Below are 26,733 nucleotides of genomic sequence, written 5' to 3'. Positions count from 1 at the left end.
AGACCAGGATTTAAGGTTTAAGATATGAAATCTATTTTAAAAAAGATCTGACAAAATGTGCACCCTTATCCCAGAGCTCTCTCTCTGTGGTTGGAAGCTGTTGCGAGCTCACTCTGCTTTGAGAGGGGGGAGTTTTATGGGTTTCCTCTCTTCTCTGCAGAAGGGTACTAATGGCGTGCCCACCTCTGGGTCAGTTCATTTAGCTAAATCCTCTTGAAGACGTGTACTCTGCTGATTAGAAATCAGTCTTCTGGGCCAGGGAGCAGCATGTAAATTCTGTGATTACATGGAATGTCATCGATCTTGCAGCTGGAGACTTGTTGCATGGATAATTCCTGGATTATGACAGGCTAAAAGAAGGTGTGTGTCATGGGGGAAGAACGTAGAACATTTTCAAACACAGCCAGTTAATCTCCGTCAGGTTGCTGTGTGCAAGGAGATGCTATAGCAAACCTCCGAGTTTAGTTGAAGAATAATGGGATTACTGACAGTGGGCATCCGGAAGTACCAACCAGGATCCAGGACTCCACTGTGCTAGGCTTTATACAAACACCGAGTAAGAGACAACTGCTGGCCCAAAGAGTTAACATTGTAAGAAGAGTGAAGCCAGTCATTCTAGAAAGTAGCTGTGTGTGAAGAATGCCGACTTCTCATGTTGTTACTGGTTAGATGAAATTGCATGTTGAATTTAAATACTAGGGTATCAATTCTGACCCCATTGAAGTCAATGAGAGTTTTGCTGTTGACTTTAGTTAAGTCAGAATTTCACCCTAGAGATTTAACAGCCTTTGGTCCAGGAGTTTGTACATTACTTCTGGACCAATGGCAATAAATCTGAGCAATGCCAAGGGACCAGTGGGAATTGCAAGATCCAATATCCAGCAAATGGCTAGGATTTTTAGATTTCCACTGGCACACAAAATTCATCTCTAGTCTTGGCAGGTAGCCAGATACTGGACAATAAAATGTAGTTGTTTTAAATACCATCTTTCTTCTTCACTTCAATTTGGACATGATTTTTTATAACTGCTGTTGTGAACCTCTTTAGAAATTGATTCTTTTACTGCTAGAAGGCATCTTGAAATCCCAGTTTTTAAATACTATAAGGCATTAATCCCTGACTCCAGCAGTTTGTGAAATGACAGCTGCTAACATCATATTACAAATAAAGTGTTTGTGGGATGGAGGGGGAGAGGGATAAGATGGTTTAAAAAGATATGATTTAAAGTCCAGTATATTATAACTTCTCCTGGCTAGAAACACTTTGGCCAAATGAAAACTCTCAGGATCTGTAAGAATTTTTCAAGACTGTGTTTAAAAAAAAAAAAAAAAAAAAAAGCCAGTACTAGGACAGCTATGATTAATGCTGTCTTTCATATTAATCTTCCAAAATAGTCAATCATCCCAATATTGTATGTTCACATCATTACAGAAATCGCCTTACTGCTCTGCCTGGAATTTCGCTGCAGCCTTTCCACTGAAAAATTCCTCCAGTAGTTTGCTTAGTAACAATATATTTCAGTTTGCAGCATACTGTACAGCTGACGAGTTACAAGTGGAGATCACGGACAAATTTTAATGTTGTCTTTGGTGGTTCGGAAACCTAAGCATCCAGGGGCGGCTCTACCTTTTTGGCCGCCCCAAGCAGTCATGCGCGGGAGGCGCCCCGGAGCCGCGGGAGCAGCGGACCTCCCGCGGGCATGACTGTGGAGGGTCCGCTGGTCGCACGGCTCGGCTGGACCTCCCGCGGCTGCGGACGGTTTGCAGGTCCGGCGGCTCCGCTTGAGCTGCCGCAGGCATGCCTGCGGGAGGTCCAGCCGAGCCGCGGGACCAGCGAACTGTCCGCAGTCATGCCTGCGGGAGGTCCACTGGAGCCGCGGGACGAGCGCCCCCTCCGCAGTCATGCCTGCGGCAGGTCCGGTCGTCCGGGGCTCCGGTGGACCTCCCGCAGGCATGACTGCGGCAGGTCCGCCGGCCCAGCCTGCCGCCCCCCCCGGGAAATGGCCGCCCCACGCGCGTGCTTGCCGCGCTGGGGTCTGGAGCCGGCCCTGTAAGCATCTCTCCATTTACTTTCTCTGTTTATTTTATTTTAAAACGTAATACTCAAGTATTCAAAAAGAGGTAGGACATGCGTGTTTACAATCATTCCTACTCAGTCAATAGCACCGTCATTCATTTGTAAACAAGAAGATCCTGCATATGTATCTAAACATTTCTTTGTCTGAGGTCTCAGGAGTGAAATTCACTGAGTGCAGAGGAACAGGAGTACTTGTGGCACCTTAGAGACTAACAAATTTATTTGAGCATAAGCTTTCGTGGGCAAAACCTTACTTCATCGGATGCATGCAGTGGAAAATACAGTAGGAAGATCTCTCTCTCTATCTCTCTCTCGATAGACACACACACACACACACACAAACCATGAAACAATGGGTGTTGCCATACACACTATAACGACAGTGATCAGTTGAGGTGAATTTCAGAGTAGCAGAGTACAGAGGGTGTCATCTAATGCTAACTCTAGCCCTGTTCAGGGAGGTCGGAGGGAGAAGTTCCCAAGCAGTTGAACCTCTACTCACTCTGCTGTGTGGCTCCAAATTTTAGGATGGCAGTTGAAGACAGGCTGGTGTGGGGGGAAGTGCCTTGTTGAAATCGAGTGTCCCTACATATGGTGCGGGGATGTATGTGTGAAGAGGGACTATCTGTTGTTCTAGTCTGTAGGCTTGATTAGTAACTGTGGAAGGTGGCCTGTCCTCAGCTTGAAATATGGGTGAATTGCATTCAGCCCAACCCCTGCTTATTTGTCTTAGTTCTTAGTCCTTCTGTCCATTTATTTAGGCATTGTACAGGAACTTACAGCTGTATGCAGAAAGCACGCAGTATAAAATGAAATAACTATGCCATGAAGTACATAGCATCTCAGTTATTAATCTTGTCTGACAATTTTTGGCCTCAGTTAAACCAGCAAGGTTTTTTTAATTGAACGATACCATTAACACTTTTTTGCACAATTCCTACTATATAGACTTTAAAAAGGCTTAATATATATAAATAATCCATATCAGATATTAAATGCTTAAATGCATAATAGTGAAATTTACAAATAGCCATACATTTCTACCAATTAGCAAATAATTCGTATGTACAGTAGTAGTTTGTAAGTCCCAAAAATAGTTCCATGATCACAAACCATTACTTCAGTACTGGCATGTGTATTACAATCAGCAGCCTTCAGCATACTGTTATATACATTAGTGAAGTTTTGTAGATGCTTATTTTACAAAAGGAAGACAAATAAATTAAGTTGAACTGCAGCAGGCAGATGCCTGATACTAGTGGTCCACCATGGTTGGTCAAATCAATAACACAGTTTTAATTTATGGTGATGTAGTTAACCACAAGCATGCACACACCAAGGGCCGCAATTCCCATTTGCTGGCCACAAAACAGCCTCTTGGTTTATCTGGGCATCCGATTGCAATTAGCACCATATGGGCATGGCTAGGCCACCATATCACTCATTGTTAAAGTGAATTATTTAGAAGTATTATTAAAAATGTGCTTATGTCCTGGGGCATTATATATATATATATGTCTTTTATGTTTTGATAATAACTCTTCAAAATTATCATTTATATTGTCTACCTTCCCAGAAAGCTGGGGGGAGGGGGAAAGGTGGTTGCAGTTTTTTCTACTGAAAAGTTGGAGCTTAGTTTTTGTTTTCCAGGGGATGAGGAAAAGATCAGGGCTTTGGAGCTATGCTCCAGCTCCGGGCAAAAACCTGCAGCTCCACTGCTCCAGAGCTGCTCCAGCTCTGGGCTCCACTCCAAAGCCCTGGAAAAGATTACCCAAGATTTCCCCCCCCCTTTACTCCTCCTTACAATCAGTGTATATTGCTAGATCTTTCTTTCAGTGCCCCAAATTCTCAAGAGGCTGATTATGCTGCCTCTAGAGCCTGGGCAGATGCAGTCGGATGTGGGTACCAATGATGCCAGCACCTGTTACCGAAGGGTTGTTAGGTCCCTGATTCAGAAACTGTTTATTGGCATGGTCAGACTTGCTAATTATTGTACAGTCCCTTTCCATAGGAAAAGTTAGTTTTCTTTTATGGGGGGAAATTCTCAGCACCGTTGTGATGAGGCAACTCCTACAATTAAAGTCAGCTCACATTTATTCTGGAAAGACTACAAATATGGCAGTGTTATTCAAGTGCTGCTTTCTGATCTTTATTAATTATTTCAGATGCTTTACTAATGTTAAGTATCAGAGGAGTAGCCGTGTTAGTCTGGATCTGTAAAAGCAGCACAGAGTCTTGTGGCACCTTATAGACTAACAGACGTTTTGGATGCATCTGACGAAGTGGGTATTCACCCACGAAAGCTCATGCTCCCAAACGTCTGTTAGTCTATAAGGTGCCACAAGACTCTTTGCTGCTTTTACTAATGTTGAAATCTATCCTGGCACAATGCAGTGGGAAATGGTGTGTGTGATCCATAGCTTCTAATGCTATCAGTTGTGTTTTGTCTCTTTTCCATTAAGAGACATATAGCTAATACTTTCCCATGATTTAACAAGGGCATAACCAAAGCTTGTTTTTAAATGTTTCTCTTGATACCATACATTTCTGGACTTTCAAAGAGATGTTTTTTCAATAGGAGATTTCAGTAGATGGCACCAGCCTCATTGATCTGTTTTATTATTTCACAGAAGGAAGACTTTCCCAGCACATCTGTCTAATCCGTCCAGCTGTTTAACCAGCCAATCCAGAGCTACTTTGGTAAGTTACCAGCTTGTAGGCTAGCAGTGATAATTGACTAGCAGTTGCAAATATAAAGTTAATGGCTTTTGTTTTGCTTTTTGTTTTATAGAGAAGTTTAAGCTTATGGTTTGACATATCACCTTTTTCTTCTGGAATAATCATCATGTATTGGTGACTATGTATTTGTAGATTGTATTGCATGGAGATTTTATGCAGAACTGAATGAGAAAGGATCAGTGAATTGAAACAGAGGCAGTTTCCAGGTAGTCAGGACTCTCATCATACAGAGCTTTATAAAACAATGCCAATTGCACTGGGAAGTGAACAGGTAGCCATTGCAGATATTCTCTATTCCCCATGGTCGACGCTGATGAACTGGTGGGCAACTGCATTCTGCAGCAGCAGAAGTTAGAGTAGCTGCCCCGGCCAGACCTGAGTAGCATGGCAGTAGTCAGAAGGTCGGGATGGTGTGGATGACCACCTCGGAGAGAGAGATTTAATTATGAAGCAGATGGAAAATCATGCTGGGCTGCCTGTGGAGCCACTGAGGAGTGAAAAGCGTTCTCTTTGTAAACTGCCATAACAAAGGCAGGGCACTACCCCTCAATAAATAGGAATGCAACACAGCTAGGGCACCTCTCCAGCTTTCTTTCGGTTCATACTGACCTGAGTACCTGCCTTGTGAAAGCTGAGCTAACAAAGGCCCAGCCAAATCATCCATCCAGTTCTGGCTGAGACAAACAAAATCCGTAGTTAAAAGGGTGGTTGTGACTTTATGAACCATTGACCCCACAGTGAACATCATGGGGGACTAATAAATGTTGACTACTTGGCCTGTGTCTGGAAGAGCTCTACTTGCCTGGTCTCTCTATGCCTGTCGCAACAGGAACCAGAGATTTCAAGCACCCAGACAGATCTCTTTGGTCTGCTGTGACCTTATCTCATAGCAGCATTACTCAGCCTGCTCAGTCACCTTCCAGTATCTATTGCAGGGGAACAGCTGCCTGCCCAGGAAAAGACTCCCAGGACAAAGTGTAAATCCCATTTATTACCTCTAAGTGTCCCGAGCCAGAGAGAGAAGAAATCTAGGATATTAAAAAAGAATCAGCCACCTTTCCTGATGGTTCCCAAACCAAACCTGGATCTCTCTCCCCATGCTGAGTGGCCAGGTGCCCTATAAACCCAACCCACTCATGAAATTGTCTAGTTTGGTCCTGATTAATCTAGTAAAATTAGGAAGAGCCTCGGTAATCACCACCACTGCCCTAACACGCAGACACTCTTGCCCCCAGGAGATGCCCACTCTGCCTAAACATTCTAGAATGGAATGATTAGTCCCATCAGAACCCTGGTCTGAATGGACCCACCTCCGCTGGCTCCGAACCAGTCCAACAAATCTCTGACTCCTGTTGTGGTGGTGACGATGGTCCTAAATATGGCTTTCTGCCACCCGTATTTTGCTGGAGACTCCAGACAAAGCTGAAAGCTCTGGAAAAGAGGCGTTGAAGGAGGGAAGCCAATGGAATAAGACCCCCTTCCCACACCCATGAAATTGTTGGCCAGACAAGTATCCTAGTACCAAATCCCTCTCATTTCACATCCCCAACAATGAATCTACCAGAAAATACCAACCCACTGTATTGCCTGTCTCCTCCTCTTTTCCACCCATGCCCTCCAAACAGTGCAAGTGATACTCTGCACTTAAATCAGAGATAGGAAGGGTTGAAGAAATGTATCCCTTTCCTCGAAATACAGCTGGGACTGCGGTGCTTTGGGTGCAACAAACCCCGTTATTCTCACAGAAGTTGTGAATGGATGAATTACTTCCAAGAGATAAAGCCAGCAATGGCCCAGCCACTGTGGAACAGCAGCCAAAGTCTTTCTTTGAATTCAGGTAGGATCTGATGAAATACACCCCTTCCAGAAACCAGGTGAATAGCAATGAATGAGGCTCTAGTGGAGCAGTGAACTTCACTGGAATCCAGGGGTGTTCTTGTTAAAATGACAGAGAGCAGATGAGATGGGCAGTATTGCTTGCTGAATACCCATGTGCATTCTTCATCTTTACTGAGTAGAAAACGCACCACTCCAGCCTGTCCATCCAGATTACCTCTCAGAATCATTGGCATTGTAGGTGACTGATAATTTTGCTATAGCATTCTGAAGGTTAGAAAAAATGCATGGATACCCAGGAATGCCAGAATAATGGGGAAGAAAGTGGGGGTAATAAGAAAAAACATGTTGGTTGCCTTTCAAGGCAAAATGTATACACTTGCATTCACATTCTTAGTGGCACTTACGTTTTGCAATGTGATTGTGCTGCATTTCTGTGTATTGTAATATTCTAACATTTTGAATCCGGTGGGACTTTGCATTTTGATGAGTTTCTAATAAATGACAATTATTAAATGTTGATTTCAGTATTTCAAATGGCAATGTTAGAGCATAATCGGTAGCAGTGGGTTGCAGTTTCTCCTACACAAGTGACAATCAATAGCATCTGTCATATTAGTCCTTTATTATTATTAATTATTTGCTTTCATTAACACCCACAGTGCATGCCTGCTATATGAACAAATAGGAATTCACGATCCTTGCCCTGGGGAGCCTGCAATCTAACTAGACATGTTCAAGATCAGACATCAAGTCCATGTGATAGAACTAGGAAAAATTACAAGTATCCAAATGACCAGTGTTCTCTTCTAATCACTACCCCTCCCTTCTCTTCCCCCCCACTAAACCATATTGCACTAACTAATATCCACTTACAATTTTTGTTCCTTTTCCAGTACCTACTTCTGCTACTGCCTGAGTTATTTGGTTTTCATGTGGATCCGCAGCTCTGTGAATAACACTTTCAGAAGTACCTAAGTGAATTTAAATCTCACTGACTTTCAATTTCAGTCATGTAGGAAGTTTTGAAAATGTTACTCTGTGACTATTTGGAAATCAAAAGAAGTGGGTTATTCCCCCCCACATCTAGTAAATATTTCTGACACATCAGATTTTTCTCTTTTTCCTCTGAAGGCCATAACTATATAGCAGTTGAATAGACTAGATTTATCTACATAATCTCTTAGAGATTGAAAACATTTAATTATTTGAATAATTCTTCTAACACTATCACCTTCAAAGATAGGACTTCAGTGAATATCTCCAATTTTGACATCGCCTCCCCATCAGAAGAGACTGGGTAGATGCGCAATAACCTATGCTAAAGTTTGCAAACAAATTGCAGAAGCTCAGAAAAGCCGGGAGATATAAAGAACAAACTGCCATTCTCTATGGAGTTCTAAATAGTGTTGAAATAGGCAAGTCACAGCAAGGAGGAAAAAAGGAGTCAGAAGTAAGATTACTGTTGAAGAAGAAAACTAGGCAGATATTATGCTTTCTGGAGCATTTTTTTAGGTGCATAGGTAGATATATGCTGCTTGTTATTACTGGCTTGTGTGGGTGGTTCTTAGATCAGAATTTGGCCCTAATTATTTAAAATTCATATTATCAAAAGTGATTCTGTTTGACTCATTTTTTAAACTAGAAACTATTTCTAAGAAATAGAAATGGAAGGTGTGTCTGAATCTGGTGCTATCCCTTTAACAATGTTTTGGGACCCAGGAGGACCAAATTTAATAGACTGTGTAAGCAATCTCGGAATAACCATTACTGAGGAGGAAGTAGCTGGCTTTGACATTTTTACACTCTCCAGTTTCTTAACGTGACACCTCGTTTGAACATCCCCTGTGTTGAGACAGGCTTTTGTCACTGACAGCAGCACCTTCAAAGTGTAAAAACCTGCCAAGGAGACTCACTCCTTGCTCTTAGAGTGGATATGGCTACTTCCACCTTTTCATGTTCTGTATGTATATATATCTCCTTACTATATGTTCCATTCTATGCATCTGAACAAGTGGGCTGTAGCCCACGAAAGCTTATGCTCAAATAAATTTGTTAGTCTCTAAGGTGTGTGACAGACCCAGGCCAGTGGGGTACAGGAGTCTGGTAGAGGGCAAGTATACTGGTCACTGGATGAGCAGTTTTCTGTTCCCTGAGTGACCAGAGCAGGGGCTGCACTAGAGTAACCAGGAACCTGCTAGAACCAATTCAGGCAGCCAGGCTGATTAGATCACCTGCAGCCAATCAAGGCAGGCTAATCAGGGCACCTGGGTTTAAAAAGGAGCTCACTCCAGTCAGGTGAGGGGGAGCCAGAGGAGAGGAAGTGCGTGGAGGAGCTGGGAGCAAGAGGCGCAATGAGCTGAGAGTGAGAGGTTGTGCTGCTGGAGGACTGAGGAGTACAAGTGTTATCAGACACCAGGAGGACGGTCCTGTGGTGAAGATAAAGAAGGTGTTTGGAGGAGGCCATGGGGAAGTAGCCCTGGAAGTTGTAGCTGTTATGCAGCTGTTACAGGAGGCACTATAGACAGCTGCAATCCACAGGGCCCTGGGCTGGAACCTGGAATAGAGGGTGGGCCCGGGTTCCCCCCAAACCTCCCAACTCCTGATCAGACACAGGAGGAGTTGACCCAGACTGTGGGTTCCACCAGAGGGGAAGATCACTGAGGTGAGCAAATCTGCCAATAAGCGCAGGACCCACCAAGGTAGAGGAGGAACTTTGTCACAGGTGACACAAGGACTCCTGTTCTTTTTGTGAATACAGACTAACACGGCTGCTACACTGAAATCCTTGCAGTGGGGGACTAGTAACTAGTAATCAAATACACAACACTGCACCACGGCTGAGACCTGTTTAGCAGAATAATTAGGTCTGTGAAAATTTTAGAAGCAATGACAGATATTTAAGGTTGATGTTATTACAGGAAGCCTTCGCATACGGGCTTATTGTTTAGTTTGTTTAAAAGGTTTAATTTCAGCTGTTTTATGTCTGATGCTCTTTTGCTTGTTAACTGCCACACTGTAAATTGAAGGCAATGAATGAACGACGCTGTGATACATTATCAGTGTTACAGCATGGATTGCCTACCAAGAGCTGTCACAATGTTGATACAGCCAGTGCCTTTGCTTAGGAAGACTGAATTTATCACCTTACTGTGAAATTTTTCTTTCCTTAACTTGAGGCTAGAACCTTGTGTCTCTTTTATAAATGGTCAGAGGTTTGGAAGATTTTTCTCTTCTTCTCCCCCCCTCCCCCGCCCTTTTTTTTTTTTTTTTTGCTCTAATGTGGAGTGGTTCATTGTTCTAAAGCAAAAACAGGTGTGCCATTTTCTTAAGATGGTGGTTGGGAGATGCTACCTGGTAACGTAGTGTCTGTCTTTCTGTGTTCCTTCCTTCCTTCCTTCCACCAGACCTTGATATACTCAGCTTCAAGCAGTGATTGGGATTCTGGTTGCAGAGCCGGGGACAGCTAAGTACTTGACAAAAGTCTCTAGAGGGAAAAGGAACCAATGTCTTGCTCCTTCCAGCTAACTACGGAATTACCAAGGCGTCTGCTGAATCCCAATTTCTTACAGCCAGAGGTAACAGCCACAGGAAAGGAAGGAAAGGTGGTTTAAAGTGGGCCAAACTTGCAGAGTTTGAAGAAAGCCTCATGAGGCAGCTGATTTCTGTAGCGCTAATCTAATGTACCAAGTCACTTCTGGCTGCAGGTTTTTGTACTCTTGACAAGTGTTAGAGACAGTGTGTTCCCATGGCTTGGATTCATGAGGCTATCATAAAAATAATGAACACTTTTTGGGAAAAAAATGCGTATAGGTAGAAAGCGGGACAGTGGACTAAGTGCTGCCCATGGAAACACACATGCAGTTCCTCTGACATCAGTGTGGTTACACGTGTATCTGAGGACAGACTCTGGCTCAGTACTGATAATTAGCTAACCTATGTTATTGTTTCCCCTTTTTGACCCTGCGGCTAGTCCAAGTTTGGGACCCTGTGGGTATTCTAGCTGGCGGTAGAAATTGGTGGTATTCAGGTATTTATCTGATGCAGTTTTGCTTATTTACAAAGACTGTACGAAGTCCTGTGTCTCTAGGGTGACCTGATGTCCCAATATTTGGGGCTTTGTCTTATATAGGCACCTGTTACCTCCTTCGCCGTGTCCCGATTTTTCACACTTGCTATCTGGTCACCCTATGTGTCTCTGAACACAGAAAGAATCAAATAGCAGGAAACAGCTTCTTTAGCTCACAGCACCAAGAGCAGTTTTTTTTCAGCCTCCATCTCCAACCCAAAAACATTTCCAAGGTTTCTTTCAGTGCTCTTCAGGCTACCTTTCCCATTCCATCTGTTTTGTCTCACCTCAGTTTCTGTGTGATCTCTCTTCTCACACTCACACCCTTACCCAAAACAATATACTCATAAACAAGTGGACCCATCAGTCGGATCAATTCATATAGCCCAGTGGCATCATAAAAATAGCAAGTTAATTAACCCCCACATCAAAGTCACATATGGCAGCCACTCAGATCTGTCTACCAACCAGCTCCTTAGCGGTGAGGAAGACAAGGTGAGCCTCACAGCATGCCCTGAATATTGTTAGCAAACAAAGTCTTACATACGCGTAGAGCCTTGATTCTATAAACCTTGGTGACATGAATAATAATTATTTTACTACATTATAGTAACCCCTAGGAGCCCCAGTCATGGAGCAGGACCTCACTGTGCTAGGCACAGTACAAGCAGAACAAAATATGGTTCCAGCCTAAAATGCTTATGATCTAAGTAAACTGGCTTCAGTGGGATGATTTGTACAAGTGAGCATGAGTAGGAGTGGCCCTGAGTAATTAAGGGCCCGATCCTGAGAAGTGGTAGTTGAAAGTGAGTGTGTGTGTTTTGCAGAATTGGGTCCTATATTTCTTTGTGTACCTCTCTGTGCTGCTAAAAACAAATGAATCAGTGCAGCTAAAGTAAACACTACACTTGTATTACTAGATCTGCAGAAGAGCTCTGGGTAAGCTTGAAAGCTTGTGTCTCTCACCAACAGAAGTTGGTGCAGTAAAAGGTATTACTTCACCCACCTTGTCTTTTTAATATCCTGGGACCAACATGACTACAACAAGAGTGCATACTACATCTCTGTAAGTTATTAAAAATATCTGCCCTTTTCTTTTCTTTTCTTTTCTTTTCTTTTCTTTGCTTCTTTGTGAAAGAATTGTCAATTTTATGCTAATTATCAATAGAAATTCATAACAGCCCTGAATAAAATTAAACGATGGAGGTTTATTCAATATTACATACAATTTGCATCCATACAAATGTCAGAGAGATCTAATTTTTAATGTATAATCGTTTTTTTAAACGTGTCCTTAAGAAGGCGGATTAATTCACATGCATATGCTGTGTGTGTGTGTGTGTAAATATATTTTCATTATAGAAACATAAGTCTGCTAGGCAGCTTGCCAAAAAAAAAAGTTAATGACCTTTAGTCTATTTTTTTTTTGGTCTGTTACCCTCTCAGTTTAACTCAGCATGAAACAGACCATTTGGGGATAGATTTATTTGCTAGGTAAAACATCTCTATTAGGGTAGATACCTTGACTCAGAGCAGGGAGCTTAGTCATGGTGAGTGGCTGCGTTGGCATGGCAAAGGAAAAAAAGCATGATCCACCTGGTTGCACTTCAGTGAAGAGGGGTGTTCCCTGCTGATGCCTGAAAGTAAGGATTAATAAACTCTTTGTTATCCCCAACTGGGTTCCTGCAATGATATAATGCTACACAAACTGATAGATGTTTGCATTAGTATAGTCTACTTTCTTCTAGCCCGCACTACTCATGAATTCTAAGGATCCTTCTGTTTTTCAAAGTTGGTATCTTAGTCTAGGGAAGTTCAAATCTCTCGGCAGCAATATATAGCTGGAAGATGTGTGATAAAAGAGCTTTTCCTGTACTACTTTTGAGTTGATCTGGGATGACAGTACCTATTTCAGGCCCGCGGTCATTCTAAGCAGGTTTCCATGGAGATTAATGATGTCATAGAGGAACAACATCTGAATGCAGTTTGCTAAAAAGAAAGCCTAGGTTGTGTTATATTGGAGAAGTAAAGCCTGTGCCTGACAGAAAAAGAAAAGGGGAGTCCCGGCTTTCCTCTGTAGTGAAAATAATCTCTGAAAAATATTTTCTCACTAGCCTAGAGTTTATTTGTCTGTGCTGAATATGTGATGCAGTACAGCTCATGCAGTGTGGTTGTTTTCATACAATTGATCTAAATATTGTAAGTAATTATTTCAGACACGGGACTCTGTGTTACTAGCAACTCTCATCATCTGCTTTAGTTTTGATCAGTGTTCTTTTTCATTATATATTCTGTGTGGTCTCATATATTACCTTATTGAGCCGGTTGGCTTTCGCTGTGTGCACTGAATTGCCTTTTGTTAGGGATGATACCTAGGTTTTCCCTTAGGTGTATTTACAGTGTCATGAACATCAGAATTATAGAGTGATTCACAATCTGCTCGCTATTCTAACGCTGACGTTGCAATGGAGGTGAAAGAGCAGGAGGAGGAAAAACAGGTGAAATCAGAACATTGAAGCACTGTACATTTAATCCCAAATAACATGATCAGGAAGTTTTGACCTCAAAATGTGACCTACAAGTACCTGAAAACTGCTACAATTGTCTGTAAATTCTGTATTAATTAAAAAAAATCCATCACTCCATCATGGAGAGATTACAAATAATGAATTGAATGTGTTAAAATGATACTGGTAGCAGTAAAGATAAGTACTATTAATGGATGGGATTTTTGAAGATACCTAATTCCTGTTGAAATTCAGTGAGGTGGTTGATTTGTCCCTATTCCAGGTTGATTGGCAGTTCCCTGTCAGTCAAGGACAAGTATCCAGTTGTTGCCATGGATTTTATGTGACATTACCTGACAGAATGCACCCTGCTCCTCAGTTCATTCCACAACCAGAGGGTTGGTTTGTGTTGCTTGAAAGACTCTTCCAAAGATAAAGGTATCACAAATAAAAGTAAAAGTAAGGTTTGATTTTTGCCCCCCTCTCAGTTTTGGACAGGCAAGGATAGGAAAAAGGACTTTTAAAAATAAATAAATGAAACCTGTATGGGTTTTTTGTAATTTTTCAGTCTTTGTACTAGGCTTTGTTTTCAGAATGTGAAAATTATTCTGTACTTTGCAATTGTGCCTACAATCCCCAGCTGAATTTGAGGGGCACTTTATATACACTTAATAAGAGGCAGGCCGTGCCCCAAGCTGTTTACAATCTGAATAGAAAAGACACACAAAGATTAGTAGAACATAAGCATTTTCCATGGTCTAGAGATGGGGACTTGAGTCAGGAAGGCAGATTAAGTGATTTACCTATGGTCACACAGGTGGTCTCTGGCAAAGACTTGAACGCAGGTCTCCAGAGTCATAGTTAGGACCTTGACTTCAAGACCATGGATGCTTTTGTGGGTGGGATATGGCTGAAATATCCACGTGATAAAATGATGTAATTTGCAGGATAAAGAAATGGATTCTGCAAATTTGTGGCTCACATCTGCAAAGGGGCGTATCAGCCCTTTAAGAATAAAGGGGGACAAGACCGCATTTCAGGGTGTTAGAATAAACAGAGGCTCAGAAAATGGCCTGGTAGGGGAAGAGAAGTAGTAGTTCTGGGGAAATAGGAGTTGGAGGAGGGAAGGAAAACCCCAAGACACTGTTCAGGATCAGGAGCCCTGTAATGAATGTAGGGGTCCCCTCTCTTCCAGCCGACTGGGAAGGAGCTCTTGGTAGAAGGCACTATATAGACTGCCTTCTCCTTCAGAACAGAGAGAGGTTGACAGGATAAGGAAGCCAGGGCCAAGCACCAGCCAAAAAAGGGGTGGGACTGGCAGCTTTGTGTGGACCAGACTGACAGAGAGAGAGCTCTAGGCAGTGGCTGAAGAACCAGCACTAAGTATGAACCATGGAGTTATGAGCATCGTCTTATGTTGGGAGCTCATTGAGGACAGTTCGGATTATTTTATGATTAGGGACTTGGAAGACTATGTGAACTTTATTTGATATTAAACCACCCTTGGGTAGGGGTGCTGTGAGCCACAACAGAGAAAGTATGGAGTCCTTAAGGGGTCTACAAGAGGGGACTGATGGGGGCAGGTGCCTGCAAAATGACCCCTGGCCACTAGAGGGCACTCAGTAAGCGGTCATCTAGCTACAGAGTATTTCTTACTCAGATGAGTAATTCCATTGATGGCTACTTACGTGAGCACGGGCCTACTGATAGGAATCATGATTTGCATGATGAAACATCTAAACATTTCCTCCTGCACAAAGAGGGGGCCCATTTAGGCCACTAATTCTAGAACTCTAAACCTGTGTGACACTAAGGGTACATCCACACTACCTGCCGGATCAGCGGGTAGCGAGCTATCTATCGGGGATTGATGTATCGCGTCCCGTCTAGACGCGATACATCGATCCCCTGAACATGCTCCCGTTGACTCCAGAACTCCACCAGGGCAAGAGGCGGAAGCGGAGCTGACGGGGGAGCCGCGGCCGTCGATCCCGCGCCATGAGGACGGGAGGGAAGTCGAAATAAGATATGTCGACTTCAGCTACGCTGTTCCTGTAGCTGAAGTTGTGTATCTTACATTGACACCCCCACACCCCCAGTGTAGACCAGCCCTAAAGGGCAAAATGTATACTGCATCCTACATGTTATACCACGTTATACTGCATCCCCCTGTGCTGCTACTTCTAGGTGCAAGAGTATGATATAGTAGTGTGGCAGCCAATTGAGTGCAGAATTTTAGCTTTAAGTAGAATGTCCTTTTTTTGTTGTTGCCACTGTAACGTTGCTGCTTTCTGTAAAAACACACGCACAAACACGTGTAAGCAAAATAGCTCAAGTAAAGATGATAGACAATGTGAAGTCTGATTTCTATGTGGGACAGACTCCTGAGTATTAAGTATGTTATAGCCTTGTCTTAAAAATATCTCAACTATGTTGGATGGTCCAAAATGGTTCCTGCTTCTGAGACTTGGTGTTATTTCCTCATTGTGTATCTAGGCTGTTTTTGCATACATGTGTTATGGACCTAGTACACAAGAGGTGCAACTCCAACTATGGAGAATTTTTGAGAGACCTTCTGCAAATAGTTCACAAGGCCATGCACTCCACAGCTGATGTTTCGATATGAATAGTCTGCTTTTGTATTTTTTTGTCAGTTAAACAGATGTTTATACCATTTGAGATAACTGCTTATTCAGAAACCAGCCAACTACACTCCTAGGTTTACATTTCGGGGGGAGAAATGCCCCTTCAGGGGAGACCTTTTGTGTCAGATTTCCACAGCAAAGGACTTTTTTCCCACTTAAGTTCTAAATTTCTGAAAAATGAGATTAATACAGCAAGAGAATAGCCTACATACTCAGTCTAACAAACCAGCTGACAACACCCTCTGATAATCAGGACAAGTTAATACATTCCATATGTTCACTGTTCCAGTTTTTCAGATTGATAATTTTTCAAAATAATCAAAGTAAGTTTCCATTTGCTTATCTTAATTTTGAAGGAAATGTTTGGTGCTATCAGGCAGTGATGCTGCCGCGAAGAACAAAGCTGAAATAGTTTTTGATAATGTCCTCTGAGGAATAGGCCACTCCTGTACATGTTATTTGAATGGAGCTGCTTGTTCTTACTGGGCTCTGAGCACTTTCAAAAAATCTAGCCACTTCATTCAGGTGCCCAAATGAGAATAGATTCTTTGGAAGTATTTGGTCCCATTTGTAGGTGCTGAGCGATTTTAAAAATCTGGCTCTTAATGTATAATATTTACTCTCTGTTTAATTGTTGTACGGTAATATAGCAGGTGTGCAAACATTCTTTGCTGTGATGTTGCAGCTATCATTTTTTCTGTAGCACTTGATTTAAAGAGACTGTCCTGGGATTACCTACTGTCATACAATATGTTCATTTGTAGATCTAAATATCATGAATTAGTGTCTAGATTTCTGTGTCTCACATCCTCAGCAGCAGTTGTCTTGATGCAGGAATTGAAGCATAAGCATGCTAGGTTCAGACTGTAGCTGTTCTTGGGAAATTAAAGTCTAAGATAATGCTTTGTAATGTGTAGTAGTGCTGAGATACTTCTACAATTGGTAAATTGGCAGAGAAAAAACAGTGAATGTAAAAGTATATGATTGTATATGCTCTCTTCTTAAGCACATTTCCTCACAAGAGTAATTTTTCATATCCACTGAATCATGAAGATGGTTGCATAATTGATTGGCATTTTACACAAGTATTTTCCAATCCATCTAAATCCTTCCCTTCAGTGATGACTTCTGACTTGGTTTCTGTCACTAACATGCCATATTTGGCAATGTTTTGGTATGCTAAATTTACTTGAATAATTGTCTGACCAAGTATAAAGTAGCTGCTCAGCAAATGTAGAGGAAACAATCACTGAAAATCTGCAGCTCAGCATGACATCTTATATTGTTTTCTGTAGTTTGCCATCGAGGAGAAGAGTGAGAGAGACAAGTTATTCCATATAGGGTTACAATATCTTATATACCAGGTAAAGTAATCTGTTAAATGTTTTCATATGTAATGTAAAAAAAGCACCATGCTTACTGAACACTTAAACACTTCACTGGGTTTTTCTCCCCTAACAAATACAGCAGAGTTCATTTTGTACTGATTTTATACAAAGGTTGTGTTTAGTAGTCAGGTTCATGTTTATGAAATACAAAGAAGGGAAGAACACCAGGGCAAAGGCTGCTCTCAGTCCCCTGGTAAGCTATAATCTCCTCTGCCACACCACATAAGCAAATAACTGCACCAGGACCTCAGCAACCTGCTGGCCCTTTATGCATCTGAGGGGACATGCTTCTGGGTATTGAGTAGTATAGTCATCCAGTGCCAAGATATAGCAGTATCCTGAGTGATCGTGCTCCAGAAGACTTATTATGCTTATGGCTATCAGGAGAGGTACATCTATTTTTGGTAGTGGAATAGGGGGTACCTGATCACTTTTTTCTTTTCTGGGGCTACTATCTGGCTTTCAGAACAGGCTCTAATACAGTCATATACCTGCTGAAACATGCCACACCGATAAAAACGTCTCACTACTCTAGCATGTGTTTTTTTTTTTCCTTTGCCCTAAAGGCCTGTCCACACTGAGCTGCGGGTGTGAGTCCCGGTTTGAGGAGACATATTTGCTCTAGCTGTGATGAAGCTAGTATGCTAAAAATAGAGAGTAGCTGTAGCAATGTGAGCAGCGGGAGGGGCTAGCTACCCCGAGTTACGTGCCTAGGGTCTTGGTTGGGCCTGTATTTATGACAGCTAGCCCTTCTCCACGCTTGCGCTGCTGTGGTAATACTCTATTTCTAGCATACTAGCTTGATGAGAATTAGCCACGAGTATGCCTTGAGCGGGGAATCATACTTTCAGTTCAAAGGCTAGACATACCCTGAGTGTCCAGCCCAAGGATTAGCGTGTCCTGCTTTCAGGACCATTTTCCCTTACAAACTTTTGGAATCCTTTCCTTGTCAACCCTTAACACAAAGTAAATCACTTTCCAACACATGCTCTTGATCTGTCCCATCTGACATAGTTTTTATCCCTTCTACGAGTACTCCATGAATGTTAACCATTTCTAGGGGTTGAAGGAAAATCTTCATTTTGAAGTTGTCCCAACTTTAGTGGTATATTCCACACATTGTCTACTTCCAACTCCCCTTCCCCTGACAACCCCCACATTGGTGCCTCCTTACCCACGTTGGTATTTCTCCCATCTCCTCCACATCTTGTTTTCTCCCCCCAAAAAAGAGCATGGTCTAACTCAGAGAAGGAAATTCCTCCTCCTTTCTTGACCTGTGATCTATCTAGTCTCCACACCGACACTGGGTTTTCAATTAGTAAATCTGCTAAAACAGGGAAATCTATGGGAGATTTGTCACTACTATCAGCTACATAAAATATTGCTGGCTGCTTATGCCAAGAAGCACCCTTATGGTAGTGTATACCCTCCTGTCTCCATGTACACAGACTCCTTTCCTAGTTCTCTCTTGATCTAAGTCTTTCACAGGAATCCAGTGGGCTATGGTCTGGGATCTTCCTGTATCCAATAGAGCGTTTACTACTTGGCCATTCAAGTAACAGAGCACATTTGGGACACTTTTCTTCTGAGAAATCCTCCGAGGGTATATAACATAGGTTGGTAACTTTTGATTTCTTAATAGGTGAGGCTGACTACAGTAATAGCAATTTAACAGCACCTTTTCTCTACTGGATTTGTCTCGGAGAGTTCCTCTTGGGTCTGTTGATTTGAAAATGTTTAATTTTAGCAGATCAGAGAATCATGGACTTTAAAGTCAGAAGGGACCATTATGATCATCTAGTCTGACCTCCTGCACAATGCAGGCCACAAAATCTCACCCACCCACTCCTGTATCAAACCTGTGTCTGAGCCATTGAAGTCCTCAAATCATGGTTTAAAGACTTCAAGGTGCAGAGAATCTTCCAGCAAGTGACCCGTGCCCCACGCTGCAGAGGAAGGCGAAACCCCCCCAGGGCTTCTGCCAATTTTCCCTGCAGGAAAATTCCTTCCCGACCCCAAATATGGCAGTCAGCTAAACCCTGAGCATGTGGGCAAGACTCACCAGCCAGACACCCAGGAAAGAATTCTCTGTAGTAACTCAGATCCCACCCCATCTAACATCCAATCACAAGCCATTGGGCATATTTACCGCTAGTAGTCAAAGACAAATTAATTGCCAAAATTAGGCTATCCCATCATACCATCCCCTCCATAAACTTATCAAGCTTAGTCTTGAAGCCAGATATGTCTTTTGTCCCCACTACTCCTCTTGGAAGGCTGTTCCAGAACTTCACTCCTCTGATGGTTAGAAACCTTCGTCTAATTTCAAGTCTAAACTTCCTGATAGCCAGTTTATATCCATTTGTTCTTGTGTCCACATTGGTACTGAGCTTAAATAATTCCTCTCCCTCCCTAGTATTTATTCCTCTGATATATTTATAGAGAGCAATCAGATCTCCCCTGAGCCTTCTTTTGGTTAGGCTAAACAAGCCAAGCTCTTTGAGTCTCCTTTCATATGACAGGTTTTCCATTCCTTGGATCATCTAGTAGCCCTTCTCTGAACCTGTTCCAGTTTGAATTCATCCTTCTTAAACATGGGAGACCAGAACTGCACACAGTATTCCAGATGAGGTCTCACCAGTGCCTTGTATAACGGTACTAACACCTCCTTATCTCTACTGGAAACACCTCTCCTGATGCATCCCAAACTGCATTAGCCTCACATCTTCCCTTGTTACAGATGGTAAGCTTTCTATTGCATTCACAGCATTATATGGGATGGGTACATCTTCTTTCTTCATTCCAAATACAGAACAGAAATATCTGTTCAACGCTTTTTCCTATTCTACATTACAGTTTACAGTTTTCACTTCTGTATCTAACTATGGACCTCTACCTGGCCCAAGGTTTTTCGTTTTCCTAATATGTTTAAAAATACCTTCTGATTATCCCTAAACCTATTGGTTTTTGAGATTTCATTGATGCCTTTGGCTTCCCTTATCAGTCACTTATGTCTTTTAACTTGCAATTTATATTAATTACTATTTACTTTCCCCCTTTTCCATCCTTCATGTATTAATTTATGTTTTATCGCTGCTTCCACATCTTTTTTTAACCAAAATAGCTTCTTGCCCAGCATCACCTTTTTTGTGTTTGTGGAATTGTGGCTTTTGGGGCATCCAGTTGGACATCCTTGAACAATAACCAGATTTCATTAACACTTCTCACTTGCATTTAAAGTTCCCAGTCAGTTATACCACCAGTTGCTTTAAGATTTGGGAAATGGGCCCTTTTAAAATTCCGGATTACTGGTTGGCACCATAATCTGTTTGCACACAGTACATGTAACTGGATCATGATCACTGGTACCTAACCAACGTCTAATTTTTAGGTAAGCTCTTAACGTTACTTTGGCTATCAGAATGAGGTCTAATATTAAGGTAGCTTATGTTGGGTGCAGGACGCTTGGTGTCTAAGGAGGAGCAGGGGAGGGAAACAGGGAGAGAATTTGAAGAAGGAGTTGAAACTAGTGTATAAACCACAGGGATTGTAGGAACTGGATTTGGAAAAGAAGGAAAAGCAGAACTGTTTGGCAGGGATCTGTTTGGCAATAGTTATGAAGAATGATTTTATAGCAGAGGAGTTCTCCACTTGTTTATTAGTTATTGAGAACCATCTCAATCAAGCTGGAATTGCATTTTATTCCTGTAGGTTCTCAGCACTTACAGCACTCCTTTCCTTTTCAACTTCTGTAAGATTGCTCCAAGGAATTGCCTTTCTCATGCTAGAGACCATGACGTGTGACTGCAGACAGCACCAAACAGACCAACAAACCAGTGAGAGAAAAAAAGTCAAACACTATATTAGTCTCTCATCATACCCAGATACACTGTGCAGAGAATTTGAGAGCTTTTAAAAATGTGTACTTCAATAGGTACAGACCTGCTTGATTTAATTTACTTTAAAAACTCATATGTAGACTTCAGTGTTTAGAAGAGTTGATGAGAAAGCAATGAAGAAAACAGCAAGGGTATTTTGTCTTTAGTTTTGATATGTAATATCCATGGAGAGGAGAACCCTGTTGACTTAAGGTGATTTAATTTTTTTCCAAACTGAAAATGTTCTTTTATGCTGCAAAAACTAGTTCCTTGTTGACGGGATTCCAAAATACATGTTTACATAGTAGATTGGATGTAAACTTTGTATGGCTATTCAAATAATTTGCAGTATTGTGTTTTATAAGGAGGACATGATGGCTCTACCCACAAAAATATGCATTAATCACTTGCTCCTGCAAAATCCTCCATTTACATGCACAAATAAATTTGCAAGTAGATGGACAGTTATACTGCATTTACCTGAGAGGCATGCATGGTACCTTTTTGTATACAAATATAGATACTTACAGACATAACTATGTTATTTTTCTTTTTAAAATTTGGCTCCACAAGGTTAAGATGATTAAAATCTCAGATTTTGTTTTATCATCAACAATAGGGTCATTCAATGTCACTACAGGGCAAATTAGTGAAGTAAAGCAGGAATTCTATTCCATAGTACAATAAAAGAATATTATACACACACACAGGGGTAACTGCTGTCTCTCAAATTTAAAACTCAGCTGAAACATCATTCTGGGAAGAAACTAATTTAGCACCTCTTGGAAGTTATTCAGTTACATATCTTTGTGTGTCAAAGAAAATTGTTTGAAAGGATGTTTTTGGCTCCAGCCTCTAGCTTCTTTCAGTAACAAATATCAATATAATAAACAGCGTTTCCATTTGGCTATACAGCGATTTTTGCACTTTCAGCTGGTGCTTAATTAAATAGGAGCATCAAAGGCCCAGATTCCGGTGACAAATGTGTTCTTTTGAACTCAAATCCTTAGAGGCTGCAGGTGCTATCTTTGCAGAAGGCTGAACTAGTCAGAAGATAAATCAGCTTGCTGCAGAGAGCCCAGCAAACCCTGTAACAATCCAGCACAGTGGTAACCTGAAAAACTACTTTGGAGATGTGTGATGCCATGAGTGGGACTGAAGATGGAGGGTCAGATTTCAGTAGGGGTCAAGAGGGACAGTTCAGCCTGACATCAGGAGTTCAGGTTTGCAAGCTGGAGACTAGGCTGCCACCAGGCAAATACCGGCCTCTCAACCTGCTCAGTAAAGATCTCTTTCCTACAACTCTGCCTGCCTTCAGATCCCTCATTACTAATGAAACATGAAGGGCCTTAAATCAAGCTCCCTGAATGCAATATTTTGTGCCTGTTAAATATGGGAGATTATCATTTTGGACCGGGGGTTGGGGTTGGGAGAGGGGGAAACGTCTCTCACTGAACAGCCAGAGAAGCCTGCAGTGCTTCCATGGGCCAGCATGACCGTCACAGAGGGTACTTGCTGCTGCTTAGGGCCAAAACAGATGTCTTCCTTAGAGTGGGATACACAGGCTGCACTTTCAGTCCCTTTTCCTGGTCTTGAGTTATCTAGATATTGAGTCATGTAAAGGGAGTGACTTTTCCTGTTGGATATTGGAATGATACTTGGCCCGAGCTTTCTCTTGGTGGAGAATTTTGCCATTCACTTCAATGAGAGCATGATTAGGAAATTACATATTGCAGAGCTCTGTTCAAAACAGTCTCACTGTGAAATTGCAGATGGGGCTATTTCCAGAAGTCTGCCCACCTATGCTTGTAGAACTAGAAGTGTTTTGCCATTTTTCTTCCTTTAAAAAAAGGAAATCAATTCTGCATGCTGGCTAGCCAGTCAGACCAGACTTATGTGCCTTTTAAAGATTTTGCTGATGGAATTCTTCAAAATACCATTTCACATACAGTTCATGCAAATGAGATAATTAGCAGGCTCTGCTCAGACTTCCATGAGTGTTGAATATTGGAACAGAACAATTTATTTTTTTTTAACGTATTCTCCTGGCACTTTTGCAGTTGGAATATGTTGCTCTAACGTATCCCTTGATACTTGTTTCTTGGCAGTGTTCCAAAAGGAGCTGAGCAGAGTTAAAAGCCGCTGGCATAATCTAGGGTTTTCCTTCCTCCTCGTGTCATATAATTCTCTTCTTTCATAGGAAGGAGCTAATCAATTTCTCTCACTGTTTAAAATGTGAATCAGGTGCTGTAGCTTATCCTGAATATACAGTTGTTCAGTTTAGTGGTAATATCCAGGGGAAGTAGTTAAACTGAGGTGAATCGATCATATTAATCTTAATTCTTACCTTCCATTTAGCTTTTGTTCATTTTGTTGTATAGGGTCTTTGGTTATTTTCCTTCAGTGTGCTTTCTAATTCAAGGCTGTGATTTCCCCCACTCCCGCCCGGTACATAGTGTCAAGATACCCACTAAATTTGTTACACATGATTGCAGAGGGCCATAGCGTGCCTTAGCTTTCCATTGAAATTCCTCCAACACAGTTAATGTTTCTAGGATTAAAGAACATTTGAATGGCAACTAACTGTAAATATTTTAAACCACAACAAACTTTCAGTCGTGTCCAAATTAAGCAATGAACCAAGAATCAAAATGATCAAAGGTTGCTGGTTTTCCTCAGTAGTAAGGTCCTGATCCTTCAAACACTTATATGCATGCTTAACTTTACCCGTGTGAGTAGTGCCAATGTCTTGAGTGGGATGATTCAGTAGAGTTAAACATGTACACATGTTTGCAGGGATGGAGACTAAGGGCCAGATTTTTAAAGGTGTTTTGGCACTTAAAGATGCAGATAGGCACGTAGGCGCTTATGAAAATCCCACTAGCTGCCTTACTGTATCTGGGGGTGCTAAAATACCTTTTAAAATCAGGCCTTACATGATGAAGGAAAACATATGGATGAACGAAATAAATGTAGTAATCTACACACCTGCCATATCAATTATAACTTTGTACTGAGCTTACTTAAAAAAAACAGGCTTCAAATTGTTTAAAACGATTACAGTTTTACTATTAACGACACTGAAAATGCATCCCCCCCCCAAGAATTAGTGAACATCATGCAAAAATATATACTACAAGTTCAAGGGATCAATTATGTGTGTGTGTTTGGTAATTGTAAGTGACTTGTGTTCTTCCTTAAGGATTAAGACCTGAGTTCAGCAAGACACTTAAACACATGCTAAAATTAGTCTCTACTCAGCAAAGCATTTCAGCACATGTTTAAATCCCCTAGACCAGTGGTTCTGAAACTAAACAAAAGTGCCTGAACAAGTGGTGGCCCTACTTTGAGAACCACTGCCCTAGACTTCAACAGCATCAGTCATCCTGCAGATGCTTCCATGTATAGATAACCATTTGTACAGGAATAGTCCAGTAAGTAGAATGGAACTATTCTGATATGTAAATGGACTTGTGTGTGTTTTCAGGGTTGCGGCCCTAGATTGCTACCCATACCTCTATTCCCAGTTCAGTATATCTAGGGAAACAATTATATTTCTCAATTTACTTGCATGTTTTTAATCTGGGCTGCAAATAAAATGAAGTTTTAAGCCATAATTCTACTCGTGCGAGTATCCTAATGTACTGAAGTAGAAAAGGATTCCCCCCCCCTTTTTTTGGTTTGCTTTCAAACAGCTGGTTTCAGCTAAAATGAGAAGTGCAGGCTTACACTAGAGTGGTTTTATTAGGATCCTTGAGCAGTCAGTATTTTTAAAATTGCTTACAGTGAATTCAAAAGAGGCCATTTTAAAAAGAGTTTATAAATTGGCTGTTTTGAACTGTAATTATGTTGCAGAAATCATGTTTAATGCAAGTGTTTTACACATTTATTTTCAAACTTTTAACTCTCCATTTTGCAAGCAAAATGTTGCACAACTAAATAAGTGTGTATATATGTATGTGTATATCTACATCTATATCTGAGGCACTGGCTTTTCAAACTGACTGCTCTCCACGGGCCCAGTGTGTGCCAGTAGCTTGAACTATAACAGTGCACACACATTGGTCATTTCTTACACAGCAGGCACACACTGATTTCAGGTCAGACTGTAAATCAGTTATTCAGTATTTAATTACAGTTTGCATTTCAGCAAAATGTGATTGTAAAAAAACATTGTTAACTGGTTAGAATCCTTAAATTAACATCTACTGCTGGAATTTTCAAAGGCACTGAAGAGAGTTAACTCCTTTTGGCTTCTTTGAAACGAAAATGAGTCAACTACTAAGGCAGGTCAAATATTAAACCCAATGACTGACTGACTTTTATAATATGCGAAACAGAACAGCAGGTGGTTTATGTGACTGTATATTAACTAATGGGATTTGTGTGCCCCTGTTTATTGATTAAAATTACACTAGATGCTGCTAAGGGAATCTTCCAGGGGTTTTTTGAGAGGAGGATGTGATCTGGCCAAAATTTGCTCAAAAATTACTTTTGAAAGACTGTAACAGCCGCCAAACTCATTTCATTTCTGTAGAATGCATTGATTTGCTCTCTTTTAAAAGAGAGATGTATTCACTTTAAAAACACACATACAGGTGTTTGGGGTAATCTAATCTAAATCTGAAATGTTATTTGATTTACAAAATGTGTTGACATTCACATGCACTGAAGTTCCCGAGACCAACAAAGCTACATTAAATTAGATATTGATTAATGGGGTTAATAAATGTTGTTTACAGATTAAAACACAGTAATAGCTAACTCCTTTAGAAACAATTGCTTTGCATGTATTGTATCTGACTAAACCCTGTAGCTGCTAAAAGCAGTTTCTGGGAGTATGGCAAAACAGCTTTGTTTAATTAAAAATAATCCCCAAATGCCCTTAAGAAACAGGCTATTTGGAACCTTTATTGACAGAGCATCAGAAGATAAATCATTATTTTGGACCTTTGAGTCATTAAATGCTGAATTTAGACAAATCTGTTAATTTTATAGGGTCAAATAACTTGAGGTAAAATTCACCTTATTTGTTTCTGTTGATACAGGTAATAAAAACTGCAATCATTGAGTTTACAAAGCATACTGAGTACAGCGAAAGAACATATTATTGAGAATAAAATGAAAATTAGACTAGATTTTATGCATAGTACTTTGGGTTACAAATAGCCTAATCCTTCTCAGTAGAAGTTGTCAATCTAATTATGCTACTGAATATGACTACATTTTCACAATAATTTTAAAGAACATTTCTGTCCTTATAAGGTTTGTCCAGTCTTCCTCCCCCTTCCTCCACCAGTTTTTGTAATCAGTAGAAAGACAGATATTTCCAAAGTCCAAATATCTAAATCTTGGGGCCATTACAAAGAGGAAAAAGAGGTTATGGAAGTCAGATTTCCATGCCATTACTATTCTGGCAAATGGTCTATGTACACAGTCAAAAAAAAAAACCCCAAAACCCAACCCTATCTAGTCAAAGAAGCGTTGGTGAGATTTCGTGACACCAGAAAGTCCAAAGGGCTTACACGAAGAGCATCTAATAAAGGTACCATTATTTTTCAGGTCACTATGAAGTTACTCAAAGGTTTCACTGT

General features: G+C 41.2%; 1 protein-coding gene across 1 annotated transcript in view; it reads left to right on the top strand.

The window, feature by feature from the left end:
* PLCB4 (phospholipase C beta 4) overlaps nt 1-26,733 on the top strand; it is a 362,644-nt gene that overhangs the window by 157,538 nt on the left and 178,373 nt on the right. The window contains exon 3 of the mRNA XM_045011149.1: nt 4,708-4,777. The gene's annotated coding sequence lies outside the window, so the exon portion shown is untranslated. The remainder of the gene's footprint in view (nt 1-4,707; nt 4,778-26,733) is intronic.

The sequence above is a fragment of the Mauremys mutica genome, chromosome 3 (assembly GCF_020497125.1).
Source record: "Mauremys mutica isolate MM-2020 ecotype Southern chromosome 3, ASM2049712v1, whole genome shotgun sequence".
Taxonomy (NCBI): Eukaryota; Metazoa; Chordata; order Testudines; family Geoemydidae; genus Mauremys; species Mauremys mutica.
Note: the sequence above shows the minus strand (reverse complement) of the source record. Positions and strands in the feature narration are given on the sequence as shown.